Genomic DNA, 17,715 nt, shown 5'->3' with positions numbered 1-17,715 from the left:
AGGACAGAGTAAAATTGTCTCTATTTGCAGATGACAGGATTTTATATACAGAAAATCCTAAAGACCAAAAACCTGCTAGACATAACCAATGAATTCAGTAGAGTTGCAAGATACAAAATTAACATGCAAAAATCAGTAACATTTCTATACACTAACAATACATTTTCTGAAAAAGAAATAAATAAATTGACCCCATTTACAATAGCATCAAAAACAACAAAATACTTAGAGATAAATTTAACTAAGGAGGTAAAAGATTTCTACTCTAAAAATCATAAGACATTGATGAAAAAAATTAAAGATACAAATAAATGGAAAGATAACATGGCCAATGATTGGAAGAATTGGTATTATTAAAATGTCAATACTACTAAAATCCATTTATAGATTCAGTGCAATCCCTATCAAGATTCTAATGGCATTTTTTTACAGATTTTTTTTTACAAAAATCACTCCAAAGATAAAGCAAGAATTCTGAAAGCCTCTAGGGACCAAAGGTCCTTAACCTACAAGGGTAGACACATAAGTAGCAGACCTGTCCACTGAGACTTGGCAGGCCAGAAGGGAAAGGCAGGAAATATGCAATGTACTAAATAGGAAAAATATGCAACCAAGAATCCTTTATCCAGCAAAGCTGTCATTTAGAATAGAAGGAGAGATAAAGACTTCCCCAAACAAAATCTAAAGGGGTTTGTGACCACTAAACCAGCCCTGCAAGAAATTCTTAGGGGGACTCTCTGAGTGGAAAGAAGCAAAGACTACAAAGGACCACAAAACATCACCAGAAACACAGTGACACTAAGTTCATATCTTTCAATAATCACTCTGAATGTAAATGGACTAAATCCCCAATCAAAAGACACAGGGTATCAGAATGAGCAAAAAACAAGATCCATATATATGCCGCCTACAAGAGACTCATTTTAGACCTGAGAACACCTGCAGATTGAAAGTGAGGGGAAGGAGAACCATATATCATGCTAATGGACATCAAAAGAAAGTCGGAGTAGCCATACTTATCTTAGACAGACTTTAAAACAGACTGTACTAAGAGATGAAGAAAGGCATTATATAATAATTAAGGGGTGTATCCATCAAGAAGAGCTAACAACTGTAAATATTCATGCCACCAACATGGGAGCACCCAAATATATAAGTCGATTAATCACAAACATAAACAAACTGATGGATAATAATACCATTATTGTAGAAGACTTTAATACTCCACTTACAACAATGGAAAGATCATCTAAGCAGAAAATCAACAAAGGAACAATAGCTCTGAATGACACACTGGACCAGATGGACTTGACAGATATATTCAGAACATTTCATCCTAAAGCAGCAGGGTATACACTCTTCTCAAGTGCACATTGAACATTCTCCATAGGAGAAGGTGGTCAAAAAGTACAAACTTCCAGTTATAAGATAAACAGTTACCAGGGATGTAATGTACACCATGATGACTACAGCTAACACTGCTGTATAACATAAAGGAAAATTGTTAAGAGAGTAAATCCTAAGAGTTCTCAATCACAAGGAGATTTCTTTTCTTTTCTTTTTTTCTTTTCTTCTTTTTTTCCTTATTGTATCTATGTGAGAAGACGGACACGGCTGCACCTATGGTGGTAATCATTTCACAATATACGCAATTAAAAACCATCATGCTTATACCTTAAACTTATACAGTGATGTATGTCAATTATTATCAATAAAACTTGGGGCAAAAAGATCTGCAAAGTATTAAAAGAACATGTATAAAATACTTGGTGAGTAATCACATGGCTGAAGGTAGTAGAGCATAAAGATTACAATTCAGGATCTGCAATGAGACAGATCTGAATTCAAATCCAGACTCCACCAATTATTGGCTATATAACCCTGAACAAGTTACTCAACCTCTTTAAGCTTCAATGTCTTCATGCCAAAAATGAAAATGGTGAAAATAATAGTATCTACGTGTTGAGAGAGTACAAGAGATCATGCATATTAAATTATTTACTATAATGCAAAGTATATGGTAAGTATCAAGCAAATGTTAAATTTTAAAAACCTATCCAAAGAAATATAAATAAGACTTGAGACGAAAATTAAAAGTAATTTGACCTTAGCCAATTTCAACAAGATAATATTGGGGGATGGAGGCTTCAAGTGGATATTTCACAAACTATCTAAGTAAACATATATAGTTCATGAACTAGGGAGATATGAGAATGAGTTGCCAAGGTAGACAGATCCTTTTGTGTTGAGATGCAGAAGAGAATAGCATTTCGTTTATTTAATGTGGCTTCTAAAATATGGTCAAAAGAGGAACGTGGAGAAAAAAAAACGGGAGAGATAACATTGTTGAGGTTTCTCCATGTCTTATGATCCTGCAGGTGATGTTTGACAAATCAAGAATGGACAAAATTCCTCCCAATACTGCACTCAAATAGCTGAACCGGGTCCTGACCCCTGTAGCCTGACCATAGGGCTAATTTGTATAGCATCACAGTGACATTTTGCCTGGATTATGCCCACTGTTTACTCCATCATCTATAACAACTTGGCTGCAAAGACTCACCTAAAACATAACGTAAAGCAGCCTCTTTACCATGACCCTTTACTTTGGGATCTGCCACACAGAGCATTCTAGGGCTTTGAGACAGAGCAAATTTAAGAGGTTCACTCCTAAACTTTCCTAAAGAAGCCAGGCCAATCAATTTTATATTATCATTTCCCTCACCCAAAAGTGTTCCACTACCCTAGAATTAGCTCGTGTAGAGACACGGTCCACAGGACTAAGAAACTTTACTTCTGCAGGACATTTTTAACACAGCCTCCAGGAAAATTAACTAAATAATCTTGTGCTCTCCAAGCAGGGGATGTGCAGATGAGGCACAGTTGTAGCTTGCATCCCCCAAATCCTAAAGCAGCTAAGTGGTGAGGAAATAAAACTCACTCTTGGAATACATGTAGCAACTTGGTACTGGAGTTGGTTACGCAGAGAAGCTCTGATGAAGATGATTCCAGTGAAGTGTGACCCACTTACCCACAAGACTTTGATATGCAGGCACTGGCCTTTTGGACCTGCCAACCAGTTGGAGAATAAATAAATGAACAGGAAGATTATAGTTCCACTGCAGTCCCGGAATTAAACAGGCAAATGGCAAGGATTCAGCATAGAGCTATATGATGCGTAAGTAATCAGACAGAGACTATGTCCATTCAGCTGGAAGCAGAGTCTGGCTGCTACTTAAAATATCAGCGGGAGTGTCGATCTACCATGTTTCCAACATTTTTTGAAAAATGTTCAAGCAGCCAGATAAATCACTCTGTGGCTCACCCCTGCTACTTGTGGATTGATAATGTTTATAAACAGCTGTGTTAACATCCTCAAGAATCCAAGGAAACATCCTTACTGCACTGAAGAGCTTTTATGGTTTATACATCTAGCAATGGACAGGCAGGTCTTTTCATTCAGATGGCTGTGTTTCTCGCATCTGGGTTATGACAAGAGCCAATGATTCTTTTTGGGTAGTCAGTGGTAGCCAGTGGTTGTCACTCTAACCCTGCCACAACACAAAGGATCTCCAGACAGATTTTAACTTCCTCTATCTGGGTATTTGCACTGGTAGAACAAAGAATACATATATTGTGTCTTAAGACACTTTACATCTGAGCCCTGGCTACCTTTCACCTACCTCTTCACCAGCACTCCATTCTAAGCACACGCTGAATCAGTACTATGCCCTGGATGGGCTATGTTCTGCAGCGTCTCTGAGTCCATGCATGAGCTACTAAGTGCCTTGCTAGAATGTTGTACATCCCTCTCTTATCCACCTGGAGGGCACCCACTTATTTTCATCCCCCAGCTCTAAAACTACATACATATCTTACCCTTTTCCCACTAGGAAACAATTTCCCACTAGGAAGAATTTAAAGACTTTAATACACATTCTAGACTATGAGCCTCCTGAGAACAGGGAACACATCTCAAGAGATTTGTGTCTCCATTTGTAGCTAGTACTGTTTCTGGCATGTGGTATGTAGGTAATAAAGGACTGTTACAGGAAGAATTTTTAGGTGAATGTTATTATCTCTTCTTGCCTAAAAATAAGGTAGGGAAGACTGGGGAGTGTCCAAGAAGGAATGTGAAAGTAGAGGAACATCTATCGGATTGGACACCATGGGAATCTCAGGGAAGGTGAGGTTTTTTTCCTTTCCTTTGTTGCAGCTGAGTTATGCTTGGAAGTGGCCACTCTCCAGCAACACATTATTTTTTCTATCAGAGTCTCTAATTATGGCCCAAGAAGGGCTTCCATGGATCTCTTTACCCATCCTGGATTTTCCCACAAACACATAATTTTCATAATATTCTCAGAGATGTTCAAAGCCCAAAAAAGATTACAGGCCACTATCCAAAAGAGTTTTTTTTGTTTTTGTTTTTTTTTAAATTTGGACATGTCAGGAAACACTATCCAAAAGAGTTTTGTTTTGTTTTTTTTTTTAATTTGGACATGTCAGGAAATGTATTCCATCATGCTTATGTTGTTTAGGAGAATCTAAGTGACAGGGGAAAAGTGTAAAAAGCACTGTAATAGACCACTTTACTCAATGTAAAGGTTATACTCCGTATGTTTTCACCAGAATAAGGAAGTGACTGTAGAGAGAAGGAAGGGTGCCTCCTCTCTACAAAGTTTCTATAGGGCAGTAGTGTTTCAACTAAGAGGCAATGTGATAAATGAATATTGGACTTAAGTCAGAAAGTCTATGTTGCCTCTTACTAGCCATGTAACTTTGGACCACTCATTTAGTTAGTTCTGTGCCTCAGTTTCCCCATATGTCCTATGAAGATATGGCCTTTCTCTGTGGAATGTTTGGAAGATTCAGTCAAGATACAGTGGATGAAAGAATTTTCCCAAATCATAAGGCACTACACTATTGGATATAAAAACAGTATTGGAAATCGTCGAGTCAGGTACGCGTAACAGTCTGTGGTGCGATCCATTATTTCCCTCAGTCTGTTTTGTTTTATTTTCCTGGCTCTTAGTAATCCAATCCAAGGTCTTTTATGTTCATTTAATAACATTTCTTGTCAAATTTATCATACATAAAGTTTCATATGCAACCAGCACGAGAACTGCGGCTGGCAGCTAGTGTTCTTTTCAGAAAGGGGCAGGCATAGAATGGTAAGTTCATTCTAGCCCAAAGCAGGCAGGCTTTCTTGTTAAAGTCTCTCCCGGAGGTAGAACATTTCCGCATTCACATCATTTTTTTCTTTCAAAGCCTCTCCCCTGAGCCCTCTGCAGCTTGTCCATGGTACGCAATTCTGAATCACCCTACCACTTAGGACACTGGGATCTGGAGGCAGTAGCAAATGTATTTCACATTCAAGAGAAGAAACATTAGCGAGCACAGCATTTAATATGCTGTATGCCGCCAGGATCAGGGGCTTAGACTTTCCATTTCGGCTTCACCGGTTAGACTGCAATCTGAACAAGAGTGTGCAGTGATGCAGTGTGTTGGCGCTCGTCTGTGCCAAGCAGCAGTTTTATCATCAGTAAGGAAGCATTAAGTGAACCCCAGGGATAGCATATGTATTGTATTTAGAGGAAGGGGTGAAAATCCATCAACGCTGTGTAATTTAAAAGGTTTTCATGCTGTTTGCAGGAAGCTATAAGCTTAGATTCCTTTGTCCCAGTTAAAGAGAAAATGGTTCTAGTAAAGAAAGATGGATTTAAAATAGTGGTTACCGTGGAGTGAACTTAAGTGATAAAGGAAGACAGATAGCATAATGGACATTGCCCAGCACATTAAAGGAACCACACATTTCGTATTTGCAGAAGAACACAAGTTGGGAATTCTGAGCTCAACACCCATTCAAATGAATCTTTTTATTGCCTTTGATTACACAATCTTTTAGTCCCTCCTTGTCAGTTCCCAGTTGTCTCCTATTAGAGGAGAATTACAATCAGTCTTTATGCCAGGAAAGCATAAACTTGAGGGAAGAGAAAGGACAAATAGAATGGGGCAAATGATAAGAAGAAAGAGATATATGAGTCAAGATTTCATTATGCAAGTTAGATTTGCACTCTAGTGCCAGGAATAAATAAGCATAAACAAGATCCCAGACTCTCTTCATATACAAATGATTATAAATTCATTCAACTCTATAGTCTTATTGCCTGATTCACCCTGTTTTCTTTGAATCTGTTCAGTTCTCTGCCACCAGGCCTTGATATCAGCCATCCCTTCTATCTGTAATATCCTGCTGTCAAGATAGCACCCACTGAAACCCTCTCCTTCCTCATGAAGTGAGGGTGAAATCAAGTGCCATCTTCTCAGAGATGAGAAGGGATATCTCAGAGATATCCCACCACTTGGAATTAATCTCCCCAGCAAAATGCTTTTACCTATAGTTTAGCACAGTATAGCACAATGTAAGTGGTTTAAAGAATTGGTGTTCATGGAGATGTTAAGGTGCCTCCCACCAAATTACATGCTCGGAGGGCAGATGCCATGCTTTAATCATCTGGAGCGTCTAGAGGTTGGCACACTGTTGGTGCACAGTATGCATATGCTATACCGGCATGCAGGCAGCGGCCAACCTGGAGCCATCCCATTGTGACCAATCAACACATCAGACGAGCTCATGAATCCCCAAACCTCTTTGCCTTTTCCGAGAAGGGTTACTATTCCCTCAACTCCTACTTAATCCCCACCCCCAGTGCTACCACTTCTAACCTTGAGACACTTAAACTCAATCTTGTGAGGTATGTCAGTAACTTCTTTTGAAGAACCACCTAAACTGAAATTCATTTAAATGTTACAAATATAATGAACACTTATTCTAGCCTTTGGTGATTGTGAGGATGTCTACAACCTTTAAAATTTGAAAAAAGCTTTTAATCACTTAAATAAACTATAGTTTATTTAGTGCATGGTTTGTTGTAAGAAATTTACATACATTAATTTATCCTCATAACAACTGTATATGGTAATATTATTTCCATAACTACTACATATGGTAATATTATTGTTTCCACTTTAAAGATAATGCAAACTGAGGCACAGAGAGTTTAAGTGCCTTTCGTAGTTCCTGCCACTCATAAGTAGTGGAGGCAGGCTTTCAATTTTGGAAATCTGGCTTCAGAGTGTATGTTTTTAATCACTGCACAGACGGAAGAATAAAGTTCTATGAAATTCAAACACCAATACAGAAAAAGTAGTTTTTTTTTTGAAATTGTGTATGATATCAAAGCTGAGATCAGGACCTGGGGGTTAAAGACTAGATATGGTAGATCCTGCTTTTTGCCGTATATTCAGAACAAGCTTAGTGGACCGAGATTGACACAGTTTCCAATTACTTACAGGATTAGAGAGATAATTCATTGTGACAAATGATACAAATTTGTTTACTTGCACACCAACATGTATTTTTAATAAAAACCAAACTTCACTTATACAGAAGAATTACATCCAGACCCTTTTCTAACACTCAGGAATTAACAGAATTGTAGTTCAAGCTCTTCCCAGAATTTTCAGTCCTTTAAAAACACCCGTTTTCCTGGAAAGATATGGAGTTCTCCTCAAGAATGATACAGTAGATCAATATGGGATGGGGACATCATTCTGTTAGGAAGACAGTCCCCTGCAGGCAGTCTTTTGATCCCACAGGACCACGTAAGAATGGGCCTTGGGCTGAGAACACATCCTCACCAAGAGATGAGGAGTCCAAACGGCCTATGCTGGATGCACGCAGGCCAACTGCCCTGCATTGGTTGCTAGCACGAACCTGCTGGCCATAGGGGACCACTGCACACTACCAAAGCTGATTTTGCTCTCTCTCTTCTCTATGTGAGTAAAACACGTTCCATGCAGTGCTTGACCACAGTGTGTTTTCCTTAGAGACTCTGATGCTAAGATGCAATAGGCATAAGAGTTCAGACTTCTACTCCTGATGACAGGCAATAGATGCCTCTTGCTCAACACCTGCACTCTCTGGGACCTAATTTGCACAGGTTTCCTTTGTTCTTCCTTCTATGGGGCCTGCTTCTCACCCACCTCCAACCCCCTTCCAAGGCCTTTTCCTCAATGAATCCTCCTGGTTCTTCAAAACTCATCTCAAGCACCTTCTCCTTGACCATCATTCATCTGGATGTACGTCCTCAGAGCTCCTACAGGACCTGGTTCATACCTCAGTCATAGCAATCAGCATGTTCAACTAGAATATCCCATTAACTTATAGCCTTTCTCTCTAGACTATGAGCTCATGGGAGCAGGTACCAGATCATATTCAGGTTTCATTACCAGGATCTGATACTGTGCCTGGCACACAGTAGGCATTTTTTCCTTCACCCAACACATAGGTATTCAATACCTAATGTGTTGCAGGCCATATGCTAGATTGGATATATCATAATGAACAAAAATATACATGATCCTTGCCTTCAAGGAACTCACAAACTAGCAGTTTATAAGATCAACCAAATAATCACAGCAAAATGAGCCAGTGTCAAAATACAACTGACATGACTGTTGGATAAGGTGTACTCAGGATACATAATAGAGGAAAATGAAATAAAACAAAGAGAAAATGTTTTACAAAAAAAGATCAGGGCAGGGCGGTGGGGGGGGGGGGCGGTTCCCCCAGGGAAGTAGCCACTGAACTAAGTTCTGAAAGAATAACTAGCCAGAGTGTTCCAGGCTAAAGAACACCACAGGCAAAGGTCCTTGAGACAAGAGAGGACGGCATATGTATTCTGAGAAGGCTGGTGCAAACAGAGCAGAGAAAGCAAGGGGAGCACATGATGAACAAAGGACAGAGACGGCAGAGATCAGATCCTACATGGGGCCTTGTAGTACCAAGACTTTTTCTTTATCCTAAGAGCACTAGGAAACATATAATCAAACAATCACATTTATGTTTCAAGATGATTTCTCTGCTGCACTACAGACGGAGAAGGAATGGATGGGTGAGGAAGTGGTACATGTGGATAGAAGAGTCACTTAGGAGACTACCAACAATATTTAGTAGAAAACTTGGACTGGAATGGCTACCAGGGAATGGAAAGGAACGGATGGATCCAAAAGACATTTAAAAGGTAAATATCTGCATATTGGTGACAGATATGAACTCAATAAAAATGTGTTGAATTAGTAAAGGGTTGGGATAGGAAGAGTAATTTGGGGTGTTTACTAAAATCCCTGTATATCTGAGGACACTGCAACAGTGCCAGAGAGTTAAGCTTAATGGAAGTTGACCCTCTTCCAGAAAGAAAGAGACAGAGAGAGAGAAAGAGAGAGAGCAGTGAACTCAGTAATGAAGCATCCTTAATCCATCACAAGTTTTGTTCTCTCAGGGGAGCTTCCCATCCATTTTTTCTCTCAGTAATCTTTCTGAGGCCTGCCTGAAGGGGAGAGTTCCCATCAGCAATGGGATTGGACCAGGTAGTTCCTGGCTAAGGGTTTTGTTTTGGTTTGGTTTTTGTTTGTTTGCTTGTTTTACTTTCCAGGTAAAATCTCAGCTATAGCTCAAGTAAAATGTGTCTAGCTTCCCTTAGCTGTTGTCCCCAAAAACCCCTTGTATCCTCATCCCTTGGTAGCTGGTTCAACACCCGCCTATGGGGCCTTCTTGAGCCCAGCTATGATGCTCAGGGTTTTCTCTCTTTAAAAAATAAAAATAATTTATTAGAAATCATCACCACCCTTGCCTTTATACACACTGTTTCCCATTATAAACACAATATATGTTAATTGACCTGGAAACACAGAATAAGATAAAGAACAAAATAAAAACAATCTGTGATTTCCCCACTAGAGAAAAATAGAAAACAACACTATTATCTGGAAATGCTGTGAACAGTTGTAGTTAAGAGCTTAGGCTATAGAGTTAGACAAGCATTTTGGTCTTTATCCTCACAGCACTGAAAAATCAAATAATCAGATTTATGTTTCAGGGTGATTTGTCTGTTGCAGTATAGACAGGAAAAAATAGATGGGTGAGGTGGTAATATGCGTGGATGTTGAAAGATCAATTAGCAGCCCAAAGTCCAGCTCCAATGGTAGTAATTAAGAATCTATGGGGAAATTACTAATAAGGCAAAGTCTCAAGTTCCTCACATGTATAGGTGAATGGTGCTAGTACCTGTTTGGGGGCTAGTGTGTGCAAATTCCTTAACATAATACCCAGCACATAAGTCTTCACTAAATGCCTAGACATTCTTAATATTTAGTATGCTACCTTGCATTTTTATAACAAAAGCACTTTTTTTTAACATTATTGTCACCTTTTCACATTTTCTTAACAATTCCTTGAAAGCATTATTTGTAGTGGTTGCATAACAGTTTATCCTGCAGATACACCACACATTATAAAATCATTTCCTTACTGCTGGAAATTTAAACTGTTTCCAACTTACACTTGCAATAATGTGGCAATGAATATCAAATACAATTTTTTCTATACCTTTAATTAAAATTAAGATGGATCCTCAGAAACATAACCATAAGGATCAACAGTATGAAAATTTTTGAGTTTCTTAGTATACATTACCAAATTGCGATCCACAGAGGTGGTTGTGTTATTTTCACCATCGAGGTCCACGTTTATACCAACATGGAAGTATTTGTTATCTTACCCTTTCAAGAAACAGCTCTTTGAAGGAATTTGCCAGGGTAACCTTCTGAAGGAAGTTAGAATTTGGCTGAGCACCTATTAAGTGCCATGGTTGAAACATCTTCCCTAATTATGCTCCCAATTATACTCTTACCCTTGTGAGACAAGCTAGCACTGGCCCTATTTCACACCAGGCAGCCTGGGAGCTGAGTTAGGAGAGCGGGGTAGTACCATACTCACTACCACACTCCTGTCGGCCCACTGCCCTCCTTATCCTGTGTCCTAAGTACCTTGAGATGCCTTCCTATGCTTCCCAAAAGTGACCGCCCAGGGTTTGAACTCCCCAAAGAGCATATGACCACACACACAAATTTCTTCTGAAATAAGAAAAATCATACAAATATATATGTGTTGATTAGTTCTATAAGGAAAATTAAGATAGTGCTAAAGAGAGACTAATTCTGATTGGGAACAGGGAGATACTTTCTGAAAAAATGATACTTGTCCTAAACCTGCTTTTTGTCTAAGAGGTTCAAAGACTGTGAGACCATTCAAGGAGTGGGGAAAAGGCCAGTACAGAAAGGAGTAAATGAGCAGTTAGAAATGGGTAAGTGTAAGGTTGTAAAATAAGAAAATTCCAGTTCATATTGGGTCTTGCAGGCCATATTACAGAATCTGGATTTTACCTTAATTGTAGAAGAATGATAATACCAGCTCCAATATATCTAAAGTCTCCTGTCTTATATCTGCAGATTAACAAGGGGGAGAAACAAAAAATTGTGCAAGAAAATACCTGCCTGAGAATAATGTTTCCCCTCGCCCTTACTCAATATGCCACTTCTTAACCTTGAAAAAAGGTAAAGAGAATTCAGTGTTTTACTGGTAAAACTTATTATCAACATCTTGCCAGCAACTATTTAAAATGAGTTCATCTATGCATTCTCTAAAAGAAAACTTTTTCTCTACCCACTGTTAATATGATGTCCCAAGTGGCTTAGTTTCCTGGAATTACTATTAACACCTGCAATAATTTTTAAGTAGCACATCTCTGCTAACAAAACTCCCTTCAAAACTTGGCCTCAGAAACAAACTATATCATTAGTTAAGAAACATTTCCAGAATGCCCACTGTGTATAGAGCACTGAATTTATCTCTTTGAGGCAGGTAAATAAGCTCTTTGCTACAAATTGCTAAAATGCAAGGCCATACATGCAATGAGAGCAACAAGAGAATTTCCCTGCCTTTGCCCATACCTATCTTGAGGGAAAATAATATTAAGTTGCCATAGCGGATCTACTTTTCATTCAGAGAAACACCCTATGGGTCACTGAAAGTATCTCACCACAAAATCAAGTCCCCAAGATCTGTCAGTCGTTCTGACTACAATAGTTCTCCTTGATATGCAGCAGTAATTTCATGAGCCTTCCCTTAGGAATACCCCTCACAGCAGCCACTGGCTCTCTTAGGGTCTCAAAAAGAATTTTGCTGATGTTTTTCATGGTCACAAAAACTTGACATAACCTTCCTACCTCACCTATACTCCAACATGTTGACAGATTCATTGGCTGGACATGCCAAATTATCATAACTCAGGAAGCACGAAATATATGACTAAATGAAGGCAAAGCATACCAAAAATAGCATTCTAATCAGCTTTTAGAGGGGGTGCAGGTCAAAAGATCAGCAAACCTGCTAATGATTCACGTTTCAACATCTTGCCAACAAGACACTTTAATTGACCAATTTCCAGCTGCTCTGCCCAGGAAACACTCCACTCCTAAAGAACAGAACTGAATCTCAGCCACAGTCCTGCATATGTAGGATTAGGAAAGAGCTCTGCATGTGCCTCCTCTTGGTGTAAAACAAATTTAGACCCCCTACAGAATCCTATATGGTTGGAAGAATTGGAAATAAAAATATACTCACAGCCCAACAAGTGGGTAGCAAAATATTGATTCTAGCTTCTTAAAACGAGTAAAATATGTGAACTGGGAAAGAACCATGTGTAGGAGGGAATCATATCTCATAAGATGAAAGAAAATAAAAGAAAAGCAAGTTGAGAGGGAAAAAGCCAGCAGTTCCCTCACCACCAGTTCCCAGGCTGTCAGGTGTCCTGGTGTAGCTGAGCTGGCTGGGGAGCCCAGAAAGCACGCTCAGAGATCCTGCTGCGCTGAACAGTCTCACGCCACAGGTGCGTATTAGATTTAAACAGAGGTCATGTTGTCCAGTGGTGCTGTGCAGGTGCCTGGGATTTCCAGGAGCCTGTGTTCTAAAGCCTGTGGCTTTATATTTCAGGTATCTCAGATCTTATAGAATAGGCACGAAACCTACCTATGTTCTAAGAAAAAGGGTTTTATAAGCCCTGAAAAGGAAATGCAGCCCTAATGGAAGTATGTGCTCTTTGTAAAAGGTGTCGCAGCCTAGAGATGGGAGAAGCCCAGGAGTTGGAGGATGAGACCTTGGGACCTCTAGTCAATTATTCATCTGCTCTGACCCTCAGAGACTCTTAGCTGTTAGCTCGGTGGAGGGCAATGGTGTCTGCCCTGCCTCCTGCTCTGGGCTACTGTGAAAAACAGAAGGTATAAAAGTGCTTCATTAATGTGATATACCACAGAGGGAAGACGTGATGAACCTGAGCCTGGTACTATGTACTTGTGCTACTCTGAGAAGGAGAAATGAACCAAGTAACTAGATCCCAGTCTCTGCATGCTGTCACGGAGGTGGCAGATGAACATAAAACATAACAGCCTTCCCACAGGGCGTAGGCTTGGAGGACAAACGGTTCTTGACATACTGGGTATTTATGGGCACTCAAAATTTTTCCCACGGTCCAAAGATCCTACAATACAGAAAAGACCTAACAACAGGTGAATCTCTAAGATCTTTTGTCTGGTTGGTTGCTTGGTTGCTGTTTTTCCTTCTTTGGTTTTAACCTAAAACAAGATCATTACAGTCTTCCCATAGAGTAGCTTCTATAATTGCAGTAGGCACATGGATTGGCCAGCAAACTTGCTAAAACATAAATCCTGATTCTATACATCTGGAGTGGGCCTGACATTCTATCTTTCTGACAAGTTCCAGGGTCCACAAGTGACACTGGAGGTAGCCAGGTTGGAAAGAATATTGAGAGACACCTTAGGAAGATTTAAGACATCATATACTTTTACTAGAGTAGGAAAAAAAATTTTTTAACTCTAAATCTTGTGGGGATAGTGAAGCCAAGGTTTAGCTCACTTGTCCAGCATCACCACAAGGCAAATCCTTCACCGCCCACAGAATCCACCACATGCCCTCCCTCATATTCTTCCCTCCACCAATCTGGCTATCCCACACTTGGTGCTTTAACCCTTGGGTTTCTTTTCCTGTCTCTGCACACCTTTTGGAAGTAAGGGATGGAGGGAGGTAAGAATATGACTATGGTACATGAAATATATCCTAGCTTTGAATCATGGAATCTCTTACTTAAAAAAGATAGGGAAAGCAATGAGGATGAGTTTCTAGCATGAAAAAAGCTAACTGCATTCTAGCTCTTAACGTACCACAATGGCATTTAACTCAAAGTGATTAGCTCTTTGTTTCCAAGGGTGGTCCCTGGTGCCTAGGCATGCACCAATAGACAAGTCTAGGCCCCATCTCTGCCTGCATTACATCTGAGGGTGGGGGGGACACATTCACTGAAGCACTAGATATCTAACTCACTCATCTCATTAGGACCCTCAGAAGAAAAATCTCTAGATCCAAGGAGGGGGAAAGAGTTTAAGTAAAAATTTTGAAACTGAAGGCAATCATCAACATGTCTTCCACTTGTGGGCTATGTTCCAAAGAAAAAAGGGGGAGAGATACAATTTGCATTGAATCAATTTCAGCTCTGCCCCCAATCACACAGATTTATAAAAGCCACGCTCTAAAAAGCTGCACTAAGAGGCACATGGGTGGCTCAGTCAGTTAAGCATCCGACTTTGACTCAGGTCATGATCTCATGGTTCGTGAGTTTGAGCCCCACATCAGGCTCTCTGCTACCAACACAGAGCCTATTTTAGATCCTCTGTTCTCCCACCAGTCTCTCTCTCTCTCTGCCTCCCCGCTGCCTCCTCCTCTACATGTGCACATTTTCTCTGTCCCTCTCTCAAAAATAAACATTTAAAAATAAATAAATAAAATAATTAAAAAAATAAAAAGCTGTGAAGTTTCAGTTCTTTTTGATTCCACTTATCCAACCAAAAGCATGAGACTGGGAACAGTTTCTTCACCCCAGCTTTTCTGTCTTACAGAAGTACATCTAGGGCCATGAACTAAACAGAGGGGAAGAGGACTGAAAAAGTAAAAATAATTGCTCTTTTAAAAATCTACTGAAACAGGGTGCTTGGGTGGCTCAGTAGGTCAAGCGTCAGACTGTTGATTTTTGGCTCAGGTCATGATCCAAGTGTCATGGGATCAAGCCCTGTGTCAGGCTTGGTACTGAGCATGCAGCCTGCTTAAGATTCTCTCTCTTGCTCTCTCTCTCTCTCTCTCTCTCTCTCTCTTCTCTCTCTCTCTCTTTCCTCTCTCTCTCTCCCTCTGCGTGTCTCCCCCAGTTGCACACACACACTCTCTCTCTCTAAAAATAAATCTAAAAAAAAGCTATTGAAACAGCAAATACTCCTAAATATACACAGAATCTGCCCTTTTAGAGAATTGCTGTGTTTCCACCTACAATTTGATCACGAATGGAGTAGTTGAAGAAATTTTGGCTGTAAATGAGGCTTAACACATACAAGGGAATATTGGTTCCCAAGTGCTTCTATTATGCCAGTAAATACTGAAAAGCAACAGAGAGCTTTCCCCTTCAGTCAGCACTATACTCAATGCCTTTCCTAGTACAAGCATTAAAGTTTCACAAGGAAATCTGCCCACAATGCTGCTAGAACTCCACAGGACTCTCCCGAGGTTATTTGGATTTCATTATTAAAATGTATTTTTAAATACCCTTGCTAAGATCAGAGCTCTTGCAAAATTAAGATTAAAATACCCTAGCTTTGGCCAGTGTCAAAGAGCTACCAATGGATCAGAAAGGGCAGAGGTGGAGGAGACACTGAAGTGACTTAGGACCAGAAGTGGGTACAGAGAATCATTGTGGTGAACGCTGAAGGCATTCCCATCAAGAGCATCATGGAAAATCCCTAGAGGTGCCTGGGTGGCTTAGTCAGTTGAGTGTCCGATTTCGGCTCAGGTCATGATCTCACAGTTCGTGGGTTCGAGCCCCACATCAGGCTCTGTGCTGACCACTTGCTCAGAGCCTGGAGCCTGCTTCAGATTCTGTGTCTCCTTCTCTCTCTTGCCCCTCCCCCGCTCATGCTTTGTCTCACTCTGTTTCTCAAAAATATAAAATAAAAAATGTAAAAAAATTAGAAAAAAAAGAGCATCATGGACAATCTCACCACCACACAGTATGCCAAGCTCATACAGAACTTCATCTTGAAGACCCAGAGCACCATGTGTGAAATCAAACCCCAGAATGACCTCACCTCCCTTTGAATTTGCAAGAAAAACTAAATTACGGTTGTACCAGGTAAAGACTATTTCCTGATTGTGATTCAGAATCCAAATGAATAAGCTACTCTCTTGGCTCCCCACATCATTCCTTCATTTAATAGCCCCAAGAATAATAATGCTAATCATGTCAAACAATTGGCAGGTGGAAATCATCTTAGAGCCTACTTAGACCAATCCAGTGACCAATCATGGGCTGTAGCTCCACCCACCCCACCCAGAACCATCCCTCTGCTGACCAATCACCCTTGAGTTCTTGGGAGGGCCTTCTTTCCTCACCTCCAGGTTTTAAAGCAAGAGCTTTGACACCCTGCGTCCTTCTGACCTTCACTTCACTTTGTCACCTTTGGAAAAGGCTGTTTTGTCTTTAACTAAAAATAACTGAAGGGGAGCCTAGGTGGCTCAGTCAGTTAAGCATCTGACTTTGGCTCAGGTCATGATCTCACCATTGCCGAGTTCAAGCCTCGTGTCAGGCTCTGGGCTGACAGCTCAGAGCCTGGAGCCTACTTCAGATTCTATGTCTCCCTCTCTCTCTCTCTGCCCCTCCCTGCTCTCTCTCTCTCTCTCTCTCTCTCTCTCAAAACTAAACATTTTAAAAAATTTAAAAAAAAATGCTAAATAAAATAAAATAAAATAAAATAAAATAATTAAATACCCTAGTCTTGTATGTATGGTGACCCCTTTCATTGAGGACTTCTTATATATGGTAAATAATGAGACGGATTTAGGGTCCAGGAAGTTTTTGCTGAGATCTAAACAGCTTCTTTCAGTTCACTGAAGTGCTATTATAGGGACTTGTATGGTACCTAAGAGCTTACAGCATTAATGTCACCTTAAGAATCTAGTCCCCAATCCTGGAAAGCTGCATTCCTTATTTATTAAATCCTATAATAAATAACAAATTGCACTGACCATATTCAGGCAACAGTTTAAGGAACAATGTTAAGTCATTTGCATAACATGAAACCAAAAGAAACGTGCTTTCACATTGCAAAACACGTATGTGGTCAATGAGTCTTGTTTCTCCATGGGTTACCAGGCATTCTAGAATACAAACTAATTTGGATATAAATTTTAAAAAATAAAAAAATAAAAATAAAAAATAATAAAAAAATAGTCATGAGATGCGGAATGGGGACTATGTCCAGTATGAGCTCCAAAGATAAAACATTCAGGCTCTACACTCACATGAACCTTCCTGGCAGCAGTTACTGGTCTAGGGAACATTAGCCAAATAGCTTTTGTTACCTCCTCACCCATATGTTCAACCTTCTCAACATACCTCTCCTTTCCCCTAACCTCTAGCCTGTCCTGTTCTTCCTCCTGGCAGGTCTAACAAAACATATTTAGAATCTCCAGGAATCTGGAGAGGGGAGAAGGTGTCCTGGGGTTGGTATTCAATAAGCAGGAAGTTCAAGTGATCTCAGGGTATTCTACGGATATAAAGGGCTGTAAAAGTAGAAAAGTAAGAATGACAGGAATTTCCCAAGAACTATAGATTACCATAACAAAGTACAAAGAGAGCAATACTTCTTTTTAAATTAGGGAACTTATTTTTTTTTTTTTTAATTTAAAATTTAGGTCAT

General features: G+C 39.9%; 1 pseudogene; it reads left to right on the top strand.

Annotated features, from left to right (window-relative positions):
* Positions 1 to 10,116: 10,116 nt before the first annotated feature.
* On the top strand, positions 10,117 to 16,231 carry LOC125922121 (dynein light chain roadblock-type 1-like; annotated as a pseudogene).
* Positions 16,232 to 17,715: the final 1,484 nt, after the last annotated feature.

Source organism: Panthera uncia, chromosome C2 (genome assembly GCF_023721935.1).
Source record: "Panthera uncia isolate 11264 chromosome C2, Puncia_PCG_1.0, whole genome shotgun sequence".
In the NCBI taxonomy this organism is placed as follows: Eukaryota; Metazoa; Chordata; class Mammalia; order Carnivora; family Felidae; genus Panthera; species Panthera uncia.
This window is presented reverse-complemented; position numbering and strand designations above follow the sequence as displayed.